General features: G+C 41.6%; 1 pseudogene; it reads right to left on the bottom strand.

Moving 5' to 3' along the window:
* Nucleotides 1-7: 7 nt before the first annotated feature.
* LOC116406492 lies at nucleotides 8-2,809 on the bottom strand (annotated as a pseudogene).
* Between the last annotated feature and the right edge of the window lie 17,639 nt (nucleotides 2,810-20,448).

The raw sequence follows: 20,448 nt of genomic DNA, 5'->3' as shown, positions 1-20,448 counted from the left end.
CAATTACAAATGGAGAGCTTTATTATAGTGAAATCTGTAGTTTGTGGGCGTATTTCGGTATAAGTGCTGCCCCCACTATCATGCTATAAGCAAAACACATGCCAGTTTCTACAAAGGTTTCCACATGGCAAGTTATAGTGAACTCTCTTTCGTGAGGGGGACCGGACTCTTGAGCCACTGTATATTCTGGAAGGCGCCATCCTTTCTGCACAGATAACTCCTATAAGAACAAAGACAGAGGCTTTCTGATCTTTCACTTTGGTCATACAAAAGTAGATCAGGGGTGGGGTGTGACCATTTTTCCCATTGGGGTCCAACTTTACTTGCTGGCAGGGCCCACAACTATGGCACCCTTGGGATGTGCCCTGCTTAGTAGTAAAGGGCCCCATGATTAGTAATGGTAGCCCTGCTCATGCACACGTGCATTATACACATGTACATAACAACCATGTCCGAATCCAATATGGTAGCTGTCCCTTAGACCAAGAGTGAGAATAACATCAGTCATTCGTTAACATTAGAATCAAACACGAAATAGAGGCAAAAAACCCATGATAATACCTGTAGTGAGCCAACAGGATTCTCCTTCATCTGATTCAGTGGTTGCTTGGGCACATCCCTTACAGTATTCTTTACAGGCAGGCTGTTTATATAGAGAGGACAGCAGAAGGAAGTAAACTGTTATTTCTACTTCTTGACAGGACATATGCAATACTCAATAAATATATTGGGACACACAGTGTATAGAAACCATAGAAAAGATTTCCAGTTTATTACTCACCATTTGCCAGTGCTTCCTTGTTATATGTTCAGTGCTGATTCAGCAGCTTTTTGTTTTGTGGCTTTCTTGCTTAAAGAACATACCTGAGCTAACTATATCACCAATAACCAACCGAAAAGTGAAACTAGGGTTATGTACTTCTCCTTCTGCTTTTATTAAGGTGTACACGGGAGGGTTACCAGTCTTTGTTCCAAATCCATGCAGCTGCTGAATGGGGGTTTTGCACGGATTGGTTGCAAGCTTTGCTTCCAAGCTGAGATAAGAAAGTAGGGTATTAGTGGAGGTATAAGGTACATTTAAGATGCCAATAGTCAACCAGCACAGGGAGTCAGATATTAAGCAGAGGGTAAACTGCAGATATTCCATGATTATCAAACTGAAAGCTGAAAAGAGACAGTAGAGGAAAGCAAATAACTCAAAAACTATAGAAAATAAAACATGAAGAGCAATTTAAATGTTGCTAAGAGAAGGACATTCTATAATATATTAAAAAGTTAACTTAAAGGGCACCATCATAGTAAAAGTTTCCCCTGCCAGGGGTGTAGGCAAATTGAGCCCACACATATGTTCCTAGTGACCGCAATGCCACCTGCATTGGGAAGAAGCCACATTGGGACTCAAGGATCAGGGTTGCACACTTGCGCATAACCTGCAAGCCGGCAGACTCACTCATTACATGTCTGACCAAACATGGCTGCCAGCACCAACTTCCTCTGCAGTGTGAGCTCAAGAAGCCTGAACCTCCAGAGGTTTAAGCACTTTGACTAGGATAGGTACCCGTTCAACGAGCAACTGCCCCTCAGTATTTGCTGCCAGTTTGATTTATATTTCTGGGTAATGTTAGGTCAAAACATTTAGGATATTTTATAGTTCATGAAAGTTTTGTCATTTTCTATCTGTAGCCTTCTGAACTCTATGTCATCCAGTCAAGTGCAGCACAAGCTGGCTCCTCCATCTGCCCATGGGTAATTTGGACTGATAATACTAGTGCCACCAATCTAAAGAACAGGCTGCTCAGGCACTTAATGAGAGAAACCAAATGAAATTGAGCAGCAGTAGAAATCAGTAGCAATGCAGAAATGAAAGCACTGCGAGTAGCCCTGCACTAGAATCACTGGGCACCAGCAACACTTTGCCATTAAGTGACCACAGTGACCCACCTCTTTTCTAATCAATGTCAATTACAAACTGCAAGGATCAACACTCAAAAGATGCATTTGCCACTAGCCTAAATGGAAAATAAAGATCAGTGTGACTATGAAGAGTTTCATTCATCTAGGTCATGGTGTATCTAGTATAATTAAATCTAAATTAACTGGACTTGTTAAGTAATCATTGACGATGTTTCACTACTCATCCGAGCAGCTTCTTTTTCCCATTACACAGGTATAGGAAAAGACCAGTGTATTTTGCCATGACAGTTATACAGATGTATGCACAAAGGGTAGACCCCAGGTTTGTGATGCCACACAGGGCAGCATAATGGCTCAATGGATTGCACCTCTGAGGTCCTGAGCTCAATTCCAGTTTGGGCACCATCTACAAGGAGTTTGTGTGTTTATGGGATTCCTCCAGTTTCCTCACACTCCAAAAACATACAGGTAACTGGATCCCAATCAAACTGTCCTTGTGTATGTGTGAATGAAAAAGGGGACCTTGGATTGTAAGCTTGTAATATAAAGTCCTACAATGTACAGATACCCAACACCAAGACAACCATTAAGCAGATTTGGAAGGTTGAAACTATGCCCCACAGACACTGTATGAACTACAACTCCAGCATCACTATATCAAACCTCTAGAGGCAGCTCCCTGTCCCCAACCATAGACAAGCTCTAATCTCTCCCCAGCACCTGGTGGATTTTTCACAGCTCCTTTTGGGCGCGTCTGGAAATCTCTCCTGGGACATAGCAGAGGAATGGGGAGAGCCCTACTCTCCTAGGCTTAGAGCCGCGCAGGAAAGGTTTCTCTATGCGCCGGCTGTAGGCTGCACTTCCGCTTCCGGCCTCCAGCTGCCTGTCAATTTCGCCACCCGCGGTAAGAACGCATGCGCAAGCTAAGGGAGCTAATACATGCTTCTCTGGGAACGGGAGGGCTAAGGGAGCTAATACATGCTTCTCTGGGAACGGGAGGGCTAAGGGAGCTAATACATGCTTGCCTGGGAACGGGAGGGCTAAGGGAGCTAATACATGCTTCTCTGGGAACGGGAGGGCTAAGGGAGCTAATACATGCTTCTCTGGGAACGGGAGGACTAAGGGAGATAATACATGCCTTTCTGGGAACGGGAGGGCTAAGGGAGCTAATACATGCCTTTTTGGGAACGGGAGGGCTAAGGGAGCTAATAAATGCTTTTCTGGGAACGGGAGGGCTAAGGGAGCTAATACATGCTTTTCTGGGAACGGGAGGGCTAAGGGAGCTAATACATGCTTTTCTGGGAACGGGAGGGCTAAGGGAGCTAATACATTCTTGCCTGGGAACGGGAGGGCTAAGGGAGCTAATACATGCTTGCCTGGGAACGGGAGGGCTAAGGGAGCTAATACATGCTTCTCTGGGAACGGGAGGGCTAAGGGAGCTAATACATGCTTGCCTGGGAACGGGAGGGCTAAGGGAGCTAATACATGCTTCTCTGGGAACGGGAGGGCTAAGGGAGCTAATACATGCTTCTCCTGGAACTGGAGGGCTAAGGGAGCTAATACCGTATATACTCGAGTATAAGCCGATCCGAATATAAGCCGAGGTACCTAATTTTACCTAAGAAAACTGGAAAAACTTATTGACTCGAGTATAAGCCTAGGGTGGGAAATGCAGCAGCTACTGCTAAGTTTTAATAATCAAATAAATACCTGTAAAATTACATTAATTGAGGCATCAGTGGGGTATGTTTTTCAATATTTATTTCATAGAAAAACAGTAAACTAGCTCTGTAAGCGGAGAAGAGGGTCAACAAAAACATTATGAGTACTACCCCACGCTCATTGCACATTGGCAAACTGGCAGCAGACCCGGTCCCGGAGGAGATGTAAGGGGAAATAAGTATTGCTAGTGGGAGCCTAGGCCAGGGCACTGGAGGGTCTGGTTGCAGGTGGCCTAATTTGCACACAAAGGACAGAGGGTGCTAGTCTAGAGGGACCCATGGCACCCGACTCGAGTATAAGCCGAGGGTGACTTTTTCAGCACATTTTGGGTGCTGAAAAACTAGGCTTATACTCGAGTATATACAGTACATGCTTCTCTGGGAATGGCAGGGCTAAGGGAGCTAATACATGCTTTTCTGGGAACGGGAGGGCTAAGGGGGCTAATACATGCTTGCCTGGGAACGGGAGGGCTAAGGGAGCTAATACATGCTTCTCTGGGAACGGGAGGGCTAAGGGAGCTAATACATGCTTCTCCTGGAACTGGAGGGCTAAGGGAGCTAATACATGCTTTTCTGGGAACGGGAGGGCTAAGGGAGCTAATACATGCTTGCCTGGGAACGGGAGGGCTAAGGGAGCTAATACATGCTTCTCTGGGAACGGGAGGGCTAAGGGAGCTAATACATGCTTCTCCTGGAACTGGAGGGCTAAGGGAGCTAATACATGCTTTTCTGGGAACGGGAGGGCTAAGGGAGCTAATACATGCTTTTCTGGGAATGGGAGGGCTAAGGGAGCTAATACATGCTTCTCTGGGAACGGGAGGGCTAAGGGAGCTAATACATGCTTCTCCTGGAACGGGAGGGCTAAGGGAGCTAATACATGCTTGCCTGGGAACGGGAGGGCTAAGGGAGCTAATACATGCTTCTCCGGGAACGGGAGGGCTAAGGGAGCTAATACATGCTTCTCCGGGAACCGGGAGGGCTAAGGGAGCTAATACATGCTTCTCTGGGAACGGGAGGGCTAAGGGAGCTAATACATGCTTCTCTGGGAACGGGAGGGCTAAGGGAGCTAATACATGCTTCTCTGGGAACGGGAGGGCTAAGGGAGCTAATACATGCTTCTCTGGGAACGGGAGGGCTAAGGGAGCTAATACATGCTTCTCTGGGAACGGGAGGGCTAAGGGAGCTAATACATGCTTCTCCGGGAACCGGGAGGGCTAAGGGAGCTAATACATGCTTCTCTGGGAACGGGAGGGCTAAGGGAGCTAATACATGCATGTGTGGGAACGGACATGGGATGTTGCTCTCAGTGGCCTCAGAGCCGGTGATTATTTTTGAATTTCTGGATTAGAGGCAAGTTTTGGTTGCATATAAACCAGTTATACTGCCAAACAGCCTCATTAAGGAGCTACCAAATATCCAATCACAGCCCTTATTTGGCACCCTCATGAACATTTTTGACACTTGTGTTGCTCCCTAACTCTTATAACATTTGAGTGTGGCTCATTGGTGAAAAGGTTGGGCATCCCTGCCATACACGGTAACATTTGCTCTTTTAGCATGTGAGTGAATCTTTATCCGATGGGCCCACCTTTGGTTGCCAATGTTGTGCAAGTCGTTTGGCCTTAGGGCCAATGAAGGGCACATGAAAGGTCAGGCAGTGAGCCAATATGGTCCTCTAGCTGCCAGAAATCAAGTCTGCCCAATTGACATCCGGACGAATTTTGCCCAAATGTCAATCAGGAAGGCCTGTCATATGGCCCTGTACCCGGGCAGATAAGATGCTGAATTGGCAGCCTAAATCTGCTTGTGGCCACCTGTATGGCCACCTTAACTGCAGGGTAATGCTTTTTTTTTTTTTTTATATAAGAACACCTTAGAGAAGCCATTATAGGCTAACCTGTGTAGCCGTTGGAATGCAATCAGTCCTAGGTTGTTGTCTGTCTTGTTGCTTTTAGCCATGAATAAGGGGAAATCGTGCTTTTGGCTATCCATAGATTCCAATTTTCCCCAATACCCTTCACATCTCATCCCCTCGCCAACAAGGTGCTGGAGGACTCACCAGTCACTGTAATATATTCCATGCTGCAGACAACCAGGAGGGTTATTTGGTTGTGGGACTTCATTTCGTTAGATGCAACTACACTCCTAAACACAAGGAAAGGGTAATATGGCAAACCATCATGGCAGCGCATTGCATTGTTTACTGCCTGGTGCCCAGTCTAGGTAACGTGTTTGTGACTGATGTAGTGACTTTGACTGAAAAGTACACTGCACGAGAGAGCTTAAATATATTGCAATATATGGACAAACAATCCCTGTTTTGTATTAAGGGAAGGGCATTTTTTTTAGTAGCTTGATGCACAGAATGTTTTTGTGGCCTGTATATATTGATAATGGTTGAATGCAGAGGACTTGTGTCTGTTTCAATATTGTGGTTGCAGCAATTTAGTGGTGAGCGCAACGTTCCCTTTTTTGCTATAGTTTATACAGGATCAATCAACAATTTAATCAGTGAAACAACCATTTATTGGCTCAAATTTTAACAAAACAGAAAAAAAAGAGCAAACATAGTATACCAAATGACAAACTCATGAGTGCCTCATGGTACCCATACTCCATCCCAGTGCCTCATGGTACCCATACTGCACCATTGGGTGCTTCATCAGAGGAGGTAAAATTATCTCTGATGAAGCACTCAGTGGTGCGAAACGCATTAGGAGAGTGGAGTATGGGTACCATGAGGCACTGGGATGCACCCGTTTGTCTATTTATCTATATATTCAGGACATATCAGTGGGATATAACTTAATGATTCTCTTTCTTAATCTACTAATATTGTTGTGTAGTTTATACAGGAGCAGTGGCCAGTTCCATGTCAGGTGATTCCAATGGGCCAATAAAATGGAAACCATCAGTGGGTTTATGTGAGGCGCTCTGCCGGACCGGCGCGCTCTCCTACCTTAGGTCGCGCCGGCCGGCAGACGCGCTCTATTAGGGGCCCGCACTTCCGGGTTCGGCAGGGACGGCGCGGCGTTACTGCGCATGCGCGATGACGCGCGGACATGCGCAGTCGCGCGCCTTGAAGCATTAGGCGCCATCTTTGTGTAGGTTTTCTAGGTTTCCGGTTCCTTTGATTTTTGGCGCCAAATTCGGCTATTTAAACCCCTTCCTTCATTGTTTTCATTGCACAAGCTGGCTTCTGTTATCTACAGTACCTGCTCTTGCGTTTTGTTTGCTGTTTCCGGATTTGACCTTTGCCTGTACCCTGACCACGATACTTGCTACCTGCCTTGACCTTTTGCCTGTACCCCGACTACGAATATTGCTGCCAGCCCCGACTTGTGCCTGTACCCCGACTACGTTCTGCCTTTGCCTTGCCTGTACCTCGTATCTCGTCTGAACTCTGAAGGTTTGCAGGACCCCAGCTTGGACTGCAGCAGAAAGTCCGGGGCCCCAAAAGGGCGTCGGTGAACACCGGGAAGAGCTGGGAGTTCCTGTTATACTGTAGGAGTCAGATTTTGCATACAGCGGTCGCACACTGGTTCCATTCTAACTTGAACGTTACAGTTTAACTCTAGAAGCAAGCAAGATGCAAGTTAAACTCTGTCCCCTTTGTAAAATGTATAATAAATCAGATTTCTTAATGAAAGTGAGTGTAGGACTGGCCAGACTGGGGATGACTTTGATGTAGTTGGCCAGCTTGAATATATTGCAATATAAGGACAAACAATCCTCTTGTTTGTCCAAGCGTTGCTTAATGCACTAAAATATATAATTTCTTAATATATAGAAGGACACACTCTGGAAAACAAAAAATGCCTGGGTGCTGAGTACAGCATTATATAGTATAGAAAACCAAAAAGGTTTGATAAAGGTCCTAATGTGTGACCGAAACGTTGATTTTGCACAATAAAGAATTATTTTGATTTTCTTTATCAAGTTCTGTGCAGTGCTGAGTCTTTTTGGTTATATACACATACACACACTTTGCACATTATGCATATTTTTATATAATAGGTGAGTGCAGATGACCTCTTGTCTTTGTATGGATGAAATATAAGTGCTAAATAGAAAGTGCTATGGAATATGTTTGTGCTATATAAGTAAAGAATAATTTAGATACCAGGCTGGTAAGAATTGAGGTTTTTTTTTATGGGTTAAACCACATGCAGCATTTTGTTGCATGGTGTAAACAGTTTAGGACATAGGATTTTATTGAGGTATTAAGTACAAAGCTAACTTTTATTAGTGTAGTTGATCTACAAACAAGTATAAATGAGCAAGCATTTTCCAGATAAAGGATTCTGAGCCAACAGGAGCCAACTGCAGGAATCCCACATATCAACTAGTGTTAGATTTATACTACAGGGGGACTTGGTGATTCTCATGAGCCCCCTGCCAAACCAAAGTAACTTGTTCACTCAACCCATTACAATACATTAGCAACAACTGCAGCCATGTATATTCCATGAGGAATAGCCTTTTGGTGGGTCTCCTTCATTATTCAGTTTGCACCAGATAGATGCAAGATAAGATTTAGTGGTGGAAGCAAGATTAAAACCTGGAAAGTTAGATAAATAAGGAAAAATAATTGTGTTTTTTATTAGGACACCCCTGTGCTTGGTGTCCTCACATTTCTATCAGTCAATTCTGCACTTTGTTGGGGCTGTTAATAAACCCTTTAGAGTCTAGGATCTTATTACTGGATAAACTTACATTAGATAACTTACATTATCTGTGTAGTTGAACAAGCATGCATTTTAAATAATTAGAAATTAGCAAGCATTTTCCATATAACAGCTTCTGAGCCAGCATAATGTCACCTGTGACACTGCAGGAATGCCACCTATTAGCCAGTGGTAAACTTATACTAATGGGAGCCTTGGTGGTTCCCATGGGCACCCTGCAGAACCAATGTACCTTGGTCACGCAGTCCTTTCCATTACATACATTACATACATTATCAACAATAGCAACCATGCATATTCCATGAGAAGAAGACTACGGGTGGGTGTCCTTCCACTTCAGTTTGCAATGGAGGTCAAACAGGTGCAAGATAGCACTGGTGGTGGGAGCAAGATTGAGGGCCAGTAAGATCCACAAGTTAGATATATAGATAATAAATCAATTTTGCACATATGCAGACCTATGGCACACTGGGTGTCTTTTGTGGCAGGCAGAAAGTACAAAATGACACTCCCCATCCTTCATTGCTGCTATATTGGACATGGGAGGAGACAGCTGGCAAATGTCACTGCTCCATTAGTGTTCCTTATATTTAGTGCTACCAGGAGTGTTGACAAGCACACAGGGGCCTTCTGGCTGTTACTGTTGTCTGCTGGAGGGCAGCAGCAGTGAAAATGCCCATGTGACATTAGCACACTCCAATGCCTGGTGCAACCAGGAATCCTCTTAAATTAAATATGTGGACATATTTGAGCAAAACAACTTTTTCTGCTCTTTCCCTGGGCATCTGCTGGGATAAAATCTACAGTGTCTGCAATATTGCAGTAACATCCAGCAATCAAGAAAAGTTTATGGTGTTTTCAGAAATAATACACCAGATAATATTTGCAGGCAATATAACCAGCTGATTTTTTTTATTTGATGGTGATGTGTAATGATGATAGTGATAAGTCAGAAAAACTATATTTAATACTTACAATCCTCAGCAAAACCTATCCTAGTGTGCAACAGTGTTTCTGACCCAAACCTGAACCTTGAGTGGTATCTCAAAAAGGTTGGTCAGTTAGTGCCCCAACCAGCACAAATAAAAGTATCTTGAACCCAAATTAGCTAGCTGTGATTTTATTTTAGGGCTGACAAGCTATCCCTACTGTGCCTTTAGCTAGTGTCTATGGCAATGTATAAATAAATAGAACAATCCAGTGATATATTTTGTTCTACAATTTAATGTGCATTTTACATACATTTCCTTGAACCATGAATATCACACCATAGATGGGGTCCCAGCTTTATAGTTACCCCATTGACGACTTATTTCCTTTCCTAAATATTAAGACAGTTGGGTAGGATGGGGTTATATTCTGCCCTTGATATGAAATTGTAGCAGGCTGATGGATACACCAGTGTGTGTATCTGTAACTATACTATGATGGACTGGTGGTTTTTATAGACCTGCTAAACCAGTGTACCTTGATTAGTTAACCCACTACAATAAATTATCAACAACTGCAACCATGCATATTTAATGAGGAACAGCCTACAGGTGGGTCTCCTTTACTCGGTGCAAGATGGGTCAGAAGCTAGATAAATAGGGAACGATAAATCAGGGAAACATAAATCCAAAGGGTTAAAAAACCACTATTTTCGTTACATCCTTGGTATTTTGGTATGGCTTTTTTAATATTGTTATGATGCTCAGCACATGTGCAGTGCAGTGGCCTGGCATGCAGAGCACTAATGCACTTGTACATCAATAACCCTGCAACCCTATGTGTCTGGCTGTGTGTGCCGCTATGGAGGAACCAGAAATAGTGATGAGCGAATTGTTTTGCCAGGCATGGATTTGCAGTGAATTTCCGTATTTCATAATTGGCAAATTGTTTTGTGAAACTTCCACGAAAATTTGCAGCAGGAAAATTCGTTGTGCGTGAAAAAAAGTCACGGTCGCGGCAAAATGGGCGCATTCGCAAAAAAAAGTTGTGCACATCAAAACACGTTTTGTGGGTTTGCTCATCACTAACCAGAAAGGCAAATGGGGTTGCAAGGATTACTTCTATGTATGCCAGAAGATTATATGCGAGTGCTGATCTTGTGTTCCTGTACAAATGTTACATGGTGACGTCCAGCCAAGACATCCATGGACCCAAGGCTCTTTAAGAAGGCATGCAGGTGAGGGTCCTACATGCAGAAACCCCTTCCCATCCCTTGCTATGTGGTATCTACAAATGACTGCCACAAACCAATCACTCTCTTCAAAAACTATTTATTAAACAATGACTAAATACATTTTTTTGGTTATCTTTTTTTAAAATCCACTTAAAAAAAAAAAAAATGCCCCCCATGTTTTAAAGCTTTTTAATAGAATGCCTTCTGCAAAGCATTCCTTCAGTGAAATACATACATTTTGAACGAAGTATGAAACAAAAACAAGAGAACAAATCAATTCCATAGCAGATATGAAGCACAGAGGCTCTAGCCCAAGGTAAAAGAGGCAGTAATTCATTGCTCTGTCACTTAAATCATGTCCCCAGAAACCATTTCTGTGTAACATTACTTACTGTTTGTTATTGGGGGGGGGAGAAAATGATACCAGAAAAGGGTTTTGCTGGGAGTCTCGTGGGATATCATTTTCTGAGAGACATTATCTTTAAATATTGCAGTGGCATATATGGCTATTTTTTTTTTTTTTACTCTTTCTGCTTGTAATGTACTTAAGTACTTTTATACACAGTGATGATTCAACCCAACTCTTATATGTAATGTGAGGTAACACTCCTACTGTCTCCTTCCGTTTGTCATGTGATGTCCTGCTGAGTCCTTATATTAAGTCCTTTTTCTCCATTCCTTATGCCCATTCTTTGATTGAAGTTCCTTAGAGCAATCTTATGCCCATTCCTTAATTTAAGTTCCTTAGAGCAATCTTATGCCCATTCCTTAATTGAAGTTCTTTAGAGCAATCTTATGCCCATTCCTTGATTAAAGTTCCTTAGAGCAATCTTATGCCCATTCCTTGATTGAAGTTCCTTGGAGCAATCTTATGCCCATTCCTTGATTGAAGTTCCTTGGAGCAATCTTATGCCCATTCCTTGCAATCCAGTAATTGTGAATTGTAGGCCATTTTCCTAGCCTTCAGTTTACTTTGCTTCCAATGGCTGTATTCATGTTTTAATCCAATGTTGGCACCTTAATGCATGGTTCAATAGTCTTCTTCCTTCTCCATTTTTTCAGCTACCCCACACTACTTATAGTCATCAATGTGTATTAAAATATCAAGTCCTATTTACACTCTTAATTTTGTTTTAGCCGAAAGCAGTGAGATTTTTGCAAACAATTTCCTACTTCTGTATATAATGTAAACAATCACAATGATTAACACAATGTATACTATAATAATAATAATGGAGTGAATCATAATGTTCATTATAGCAGATGCAGTTGGACTCATACCAAACAGGCTTTCCCACCATGATAATTGAGAATCCTTACGTAAATGTCCCACAATATTTGTTATTTTGGTTGTATCATAAGTAACTTTTACATGTGTCATTTCAGCAAAATCTTTCAATTGTTTCTCCAAATGCATTGAAACATTAAAATCCACTAACCAATCTCGGAAATGTTCAGTCATTTGTAGTTGTAAAATCCCAGGGTCTAACTCCCTTATAAATTTGGTCCATGTTATATCATAAGATACATTTTTGATAGTGGGAACTGTCAAATTCATCCCCTCAGTTGACAGGCTAACCACAGACTGGTTAGTGCACCATGTTCCATTATGTAAAAATATAAAATATTCTTGTACTGAATCCCTATATGTTACATTTTGGGATTTATTCAAATGAAAGCATATACGCCCCTGCCCTAAGTAAAAAATTTTGCTTGTTCCTTCTACAGAGGTCACGGTTATGCTACATTCATTTGAATCCATCCAACAATCCTTACTTGTAAGCTGGTATGGCATACATAATACATTTTGTTGAGGATGATTGCATTTGTCTAGATTGACTGGTTGCCAGTAAGTCTTGTTCCAGAACACGTGTGTATATGTAATATCTGGAAAATATACATAACCCTTTATTAAACTGCCAATATTAACTGCCTGAAAAAACAGTGTAGTTGTGCCTTCCCAAGGAGTTAATGCATGGATTTCACATGAGTCAAATGTACATTTTCCAATATTAATATCCCATGATGCTATATGACTCATGGCAAAAGATGTCACTCTGGATCCAGCTTCCACCATGAGTACCTTTGGCCAGATTTTAAATGATAGTGATAACATTATTTCTTTTAATAGAGATTCTGTTTGCATTTGTACGCATGATAATGCCCAAGATATATCCTGACCTAATTTAAAATTAGCATCTACCAACGATATAAATTTCTCTCTCATTATAGATTGTAAATTAATTGAAGTCTGAACTTGGCTTTGCTGTAGCCAGTTCATCCATCTATCAATATCTTCTTGTACACTAAACCCTTCCTGTGAATGTCCAGCAATTTGTGATAGTTTGTTCCTAAACACTTCTAAATCTATAGTATTAACCACCCCCATACCTATGCCTGCTCCTCCCAATACTGTAGAATTGTATCTCTGTTAGATCTTGTTTGCTGATTGTGTGGCCTGCTAAATAAGAACCAATCTCTCAACAGTCTTGCTTGCACTCTTGTATATGGTGTACAGTTAGGATATGTATATGCTATTACCCATTCTTTTGGTATTATATTCCATGTGACTAATTTGTAATTTACCTCTCTTGCTCCATGTGTAGGGGAATCTAATTTAATTTGTACGGGGCCACCTTTTTCAAAGGGATTACCATTAATCTTTGTTTTTATAAACATAGTTGATTCTATAACGTGCTGTGACTCTAATTGCTACATCAGATAAATCAGGTTTGCATTCCCACACACCAGCTGAATTACCATCTATGTGTAAACATAGTTTAGATAATTGTTCCGTTCCTCCTAAAATTTGCCCTAAATCTGAATTTATCATTTTGCCATTGTGCAACCAGTTCATATCCCCTCTATTTTTACAATAACATGACAATTGTATCTCAATCCCCTCCTGCCATTCAACCATAGTTGATGATTTAACAAATTCTGTTTCCCATACCTCCCTAATTACTCCTGCATCAAGGGTAATTGTTTTGGATATTATAGATATTTGTACTTCTAAAATGCACTGTTCCAATTTTTGATTCTCCATGCTTTGTTGATTGATAGTCCTGATCAACTTCATCAGTCTCTTTGGTTGCATGTCCATGGATACATAAAAGAAGAATAAATGCAATCTTCCAGGTGCTGTTTATTGCCCATTTCATGATTATACCATAAAAATGAGTTCAGGATTTTGTTGAAAAAAAAATGAAAATTTTGCAAGCTTCTCTCTGCAGCATCAGTCCTTATAGTTTAATGTATGTTCCTTAATAATACTAAACTTTGCTATCTTTGTTACCATATATGACAAAAAGACAAAACAACTAAACTCAATTTCCTTAAATGCTACCCTACAAAAAAAAGACAAACAAAAACAAAATTCAATTTCCTTTAACCCTTTCACTGCCAGCCGATTTGTCCCAAAAGTGAACATCTACTGCCAAGCTGTTTTTAGACATTTTGCACTCATTACATTTGCTTCGGTTTCTTGACAGGAAAACCTACATGAAATAAAGCATGTTATATATCGTTTTTTCCGGAACGAATTGGGCTTGAACATTGTAATAAAATTTTGTACTTTTTCTGGAGATTTAACACATTTTTTGAGTGAAATATGTTAAAAAAAAGTGAAATAAAGAAAAAAGTATTTTTATTTTGTGTTTTTTTTCCAAGAACGATTACATTAACTTACAAAAATTTTACTGTTTCTAAAAGCCCCGATTCTACTGAATCCAACAATACCAAATATGTATTGGTAACCCACTTTTCTTGCCCAGAAGACACCACAATAATAAAACAGCATTTTGCGCAATTTTACATCGAAATAAAAGTGAAAAGGCCATCTCTATTTTAACATGGCATATCTTATGACAGAAATGGAAGACCCCCATAAGTCACACATTTTTAGAAACCGCACACCTCTATATTTTTAGTTGTGGTGTAGTTTTTGCTCTAAATGTAGCTCCTGTCGTACAGATAGCGTAAAAACATATGCCATATTTTTAAATTTTTTTTTTTTTTCTGAAACACTATCACAGTAACGAAGTCCAAAGTAAATTTGAGAATAAAACACTAATGAAAATTTTCAAATGAAGGCAGGTTGTAAAAGAAAAAGTTATCCCGAGTAAAACGATACCCCACATTCATGGGTGCACCTAAAGCCACGGCCTCCAAACAGCCCAAAACAGGGGCAATACATAAGAGCAATTTCAGCTCGAAAGTTTGGAGCTGCGCTCTAAGTGCACACCATGCAGCTTTTCAGTCTAAACACCCCCTTACCTGTGAAATACCCCCACAAACTATATGTTTTCTGAAAGTGCACACCTGTGGCTATTCAGCAGCGCCATTCTTGCTTTCCTGCATGCAGAATTGTGGACGCAGTTCTCCGTAGAAGTTTGCAATTTGGCCTGAAATAAAGAAAAAAAATGATCCAAAGTTAGATTTCTCCCCGAAATTGCCATAACAACGAAATAAAACCACTAAAACATCAATCTGCAACTTGTCCTGAACAAAACGATACCCCACATGCATGGGTGCACCTAAAGCCACGGCCTCCAAACAGCCCAAAACAGGGGCAATACATAAGAGCAATTTCAGCTCGAAAGTTTGGAGCTGCGCTCTAAGTGCACACACCATGCAGCTTTTCAGTCTAAACACCCCCTGACCTGTGAAATACCCCCACAAACTATATGTTTTCTGAAAGTGCACACCTGTGGCTATTCAGCAGCGCCATTCTTGCTTTCCTGCATGCAGAATTGTGGACGCAGTTCTCCGTAGAAGTTTGCAATTTGGCCTGAAATAAAGAAAAAAATGATCCAAAGTTAGATTTCTCCCCGAAATTGCCATAACAATGAAATAAAACCACTAAAACATCAATCTGCAACTTGTCCTGAACAAAACGATACCCCACATGCATGGGTGCACCTAAAGCCACGGCCTCCAAACAGCCCAAAACAGGGGCAATACATAAGAGCAATTTCAGCTCGAAAGTTTGGAGCTGCGCTCTAAGTGCACACACCATGCAGCTTTTCAGTCTAAACACCCCCTTACCTGTGAAATACCCCCAGAAACTATATGTTTTCTGAAAGTGCACACCTGTGGCTATTCAGCAGCGCCATTCTTGCTTTCCTGCATGCAGAATTGTGGACGCAGTTCTCCATAGAAGTTTGCAATTTGGCCTGAAATAAAGAAAAAAAAGATCCAAAGTTAGATTTCTCCCCGAAATTGCAATAACAACTAAAAAAACCTGCCCAATTTAGCCCCAAAATATATTCTATTTACCTTTATCTGTTTAGTTGAACATCTTTTGACTGTATAGCTTCATCTGTATTCCTGCGAATCTTCGGGTGATGCGGGGAGGTGGTGAAAGGGAGTCATTGCCCCCACCGAGTAATGACAACCGGCGGGGGCAAGAGAAGGGAGCGCGGGCTAGGGTTAGGCAGGAGAGGTTTCTGCCTGGCTACCCCCAATTGTTGCACCCTAGGCAGGTGCCTCTTCTGCCTACCCCTAGTTCAGCCCTGGCATTAGCTAAAGCATACCTCTCAACATTTGAAAAATGAAAAGAGGGACAAAAAGATTTGGTATGCACAGCGCGGCAATTTTTTGTGTGTGCCCACTTTTGTGGCCCCAATTTCCACACCCCATTTTTGAAAAAAGAAAAAATACTCCTTATATATAGTTGAAATGGCGGGATCAGACGCAAATGTGCTATACCCTCATACTGTACTATCTAATAAAAATAAGATAAGGCAGTCAGTTATAAGTGAGTTATAACAATGTACCAGTTTTGCCCCCCCATACACAATGCACCCATAGACAGTACCCCCCCATACACATTGCCCCCATAGTCAATACCCCCATACACAGTGCCCCCAATTGCCCCCATACACAGTACCCCCAATTTCCCCCATACACAGTGCCTTCAATTGCCCCCATACACAGTGCCCCCCATTACACAGTGCCCCCCATTACACAGTGCCGTAATCTATTACATAAATTGCATAGCACCCCAATTCTGAAAAAAGCTGAATGCCTGCACCAAGAACAAAATATATATTGCCCAAAATAAAGGTCTAAATATCTGCATTGAAAGCTGAGCTAATGAGTTGTGAATTCGCCAGTTTCTCTCCAACCAAAAGAGCTATGCCATCAGAACAGTACTATTACTCATAATAGGGAGAAAGACTACAATTAGCATAAGTGTTGAAATGTTAACTCCCATCTACCAACAAACTAGAACTTTCTTTTCACTACTGCAAACAAAGACCCTAACTGTGCAAAAATAATAAAAAAAATATTCCATGGAGACCTAATACTGTACACTAGTAAAACCTAAAATGTCACCCAGAAATACATATAGCCGTAGCAACTGCCCTGAAACACTAGTACTGCCCTGTACACTAGTAAAACCTAAAATGTCACCCAGAAATACATATAGCCGTAGCAACTGCCCTGAAAGGGTAGCTTATGAGGTGTCAGTAAAAAAAAAAACCTTGTGGCATCAGCAGGGGAGATGAAATCATCCGCAGGCAAGATGAAACATCATGATCATCACGCACCACAAATTTTTAGGGGCCCAGTCCGTCACGCAACACTCAGTTGGCTATACATAACCTAACATAACATTTTAGGTAAGGAAACACCCAAACTAACCACGACATAAAACCTAAAAAAAAAATCTGACCTGAATACATAAACCAAAAGGCTATTATATTAATTTTGCACAAAGCGGGATGCCAATTATAATAAATTCTATCAGTGCACAACAATTTATTACCCTTTCAATAGTGCAGCCGAGTATGGTATATCTCAAAACATTGTTTGAGACATAACCCAGGGTTGCGACGGCACTTAGGGCAGTAGTACCGTGTATCTCGTCTTATACCCCTTTTACGGCACACTCTGCAAGCTTTTTGGGCAAACACTTTTCCAGGTGTGGGTGGAAGCGTATCAATAAAGTGCTTCCCAATCAATCGGGCCACATTGTCACTGGGGGGCATCTCAGGCTCTGTCTCCTCTACGCCACTAAACAACAGGGCAGGGATTATCTGCAGCTGGTATTTATAGTAGGATAATTTGCGGCCTGGTACTGCTGCCTTATATACAACGTATGAATTTCGAAGGGCCATTTGAATTAAGTATATACCAACTTTTTTGTACCAGGCCTTAGTTTTTCGAGTGGCGTTGTAGTAATGTTGGAGTTGATCAGTTCTGTCAACGCCACCCATGTACCTGCTGTATTCCCTGCAACAGAGAGGTTTTGTTTTAGGGGGCCTACCAACTCTCTGTACCACAGTTACTGACTCATCGTGGATTGTCGTCAGCATGAATACATTTTTTGTGTCATAATAATTTATGGCAAGGAGCTCATCATTTCTTAGGGCATAAACTTCTCCACGATTAAGTTTTTTGCTGACCAGATCCCTGGGCAAGCCCTTTCGGGTACGATTTATAGTGCCACAGGCTGGGGTATCTAAGCAATATAGGGCAGTGAACAGGGGGATACTAGTGTAAAAGTTATCCACATATAAGTGGTAACCTTGGCCCAAAAGTGGAGAGATGAGCTCCCATACAATTTTGCCACTGACAGTCAAATCAAGGGGACAACCAGGGGGGTCTAATTTGGAGTCCTTGCCTTCATAAATCATGAAATAGCTGGTGTACCCCGTAATGCTTTCGCACAGTTTGTAAAATTTGATCCCATAGCGGGCACGCTTGCTTGGGATGTACTGCCGAAATGCGATGCGCCCTTTGAAGAGTAGAAGTGACTCATCTATACAAATGTTTTGGGAAGGGGCATACACTTCTCCACACCGCTCAGACAGGCTATTTATAAGGGGCCTCAATTTATGCAGCCTGTCATGGCCGGGCACATCAGGGGGTACAGCCGTTGCATTGTTATTGAAATGCAGAAACCGGAGCAGTAGCTGATACCGGTTTCTCTGCATGGTGGCAGAAAAAACAGGGATAGACAACACAGTAGTGGTATCCCAGTAGGACTCCAAGGAATTTGCTTTTATGAGACCCATAGCTAAAGTGAGTCCCAAGAACTTTTTCATTTCGGCAATGTCAGTGGGATGCCATGCCTGCGCTCGAGCATACCTAGGTAGGGGATTACGGGCAAGGTATTGCTCGGCGTATAAATTTGTGTAGAGGACCATATCCTGTAGGATGGCGTCAGTAATATATAATTGAAAAAAATCAACTGGTTCAAAATTCCTGGTGTCCACCTTAACACCAGCGACTGCAGTAAATGGGGGAATCTCAGGGGGAAAATTACAAGGAGGCCTCCACGCAGGCTCTCCTCCAGCTGCAGCATCAGCCCTATCACCCTCTCCCTCATTTGGAACACTCTCCTCTACCTCCACCTCCATGGGCTCCTCAAGAGCACTAACCGTGCTACTACTACACCATGACTCCTCAGTAGAGGGGGCACATACTCGGAATCAGAGTCACTGAACTCCTCCGAGCTAGAGGCCATGCACAGTGCAGCAGCCTCTTCAACAGAGTACAACCTTCTAGCCATGTTGCCAACAAAATATTTTCAAAACTAATATAACACCCTAGTCTAAATGCCCCCAATCAGTCACACAAAAAATCGAGTAAATCACAATATGATCAGAAGCCAGACAAACTACAGCAACACAGGCAAGGCAGAGTAGAAGAAAAAAAAAACGGATAAGATAAACAAATCTGGCAAAGAAACCCCACCCCTCCCTTGAACTCTAGACCTCCCTAAAAAAAACCACCAAGGACAATGTAGAGCAAGAACAATCCGGAACAAGCAAAGAAAAAAAAAAAAAAAAAGCAAAAGCCAGTAGACCAACAGCAACACAAAAGTTCTGTAAATACAACCAAGAACAATCAATAAGCAAGAACAGTAAATGAACAGCAACACAAATCTAAAAATGCAATGGAACCACTGACATGCAATAAAAGGCAAGAAAAGAAATGCAAAATCAAGGTAATACGCAGAACTGGAAACTCAGAAAATCACAAGAAACACAAGAAAAATGAAATTATGCCGTGTGACTTGCGTTCAGGCTACCTGATCACTTGTCACACTGCAAAATCAAGCTAACACAAGCAATATAACTAATCAAAAGTACAACGCAGAACTGGAAACTCAGAAAATCACTAAGAAACCCAAGAAAAATGAGATTATGCTGTGTGACTTGCGTTCAGGCAACCTGATCACTTGTCACACTGCAAAATCAAGCTAACACAAGCAATATAACAGTAATAAAAGTACAACGCAGAACTTAGAAATCAGAAAATCAATGAAAAATGAGATTATGCCGTGTGACTTGCGTTCAGGCTACCTGATCACTTGTCACACTGCAAAATCAAGCTAACACAAGCAATATAACAGTAATAAAAGTACAACGCAGAACTTAGAAATCAGAAAATCAATGAAAAATGAGATTATGCCGTGTGACTTGCGTTCAGGCTACCTGATCACTTGTCACACTGCAAAATCAAGGTAACAAGCAATATAACAGTAATAAAAGTATAAAGCAGAACTTAGAAATCAGAGTAATACAGTAAAACAAGTAAAACAGAAAATAAAGTACAATGCAGAACTGAAAAAGCAATGAAACACAAAAGCAATGAACAAATGAAATCAATAATATAAAATAAAACTGATCAAACAGTGATAAGTGTGTAAAGGCTAAAAAATAAAGGCAAAGTAAAAAATATGTATGTGTGCACACTTGCAAAAGAAGTGAGTGTGTGTACAGGTGTGTATATGTGTGTGTAAGTGTAAAAAAAGTAAAAAAAAAAAAAAAAAGTGGAAACTGCAAAAAAAAAATCAGCAAATAAAAATTACAATAGTGTAAATGGTGTAAAGTGTGTAAATGGTGCAAAAAAATGTACCTGGGGCAGATCTCAAAGGCAGGCTGGCAGATCTCTGTGCTGGAGGGTCGCAGGGGGCTGCAGGCAGGTCCACGAGGCTCCAAGAGTG

Source organism: Xenopus tropicalis, chromosome 9, assembly GCF_000004195.4.
Source record: "Xenopus tropicalis strain Nigerian chromosome 9, UCB_Xtro_10.0, whole genome shotgun sequence".
Lineage (NCBI taxonomy): Eukaryota > Metazoa > Chordata > Amphibia > Anura > Pipidae > Xenopus > Xenopus tropicalis.
Note: the sequence above shows the minus strand (reverse complement) of the source record. Positions and strands in the feature narration are given on the sequence as shown.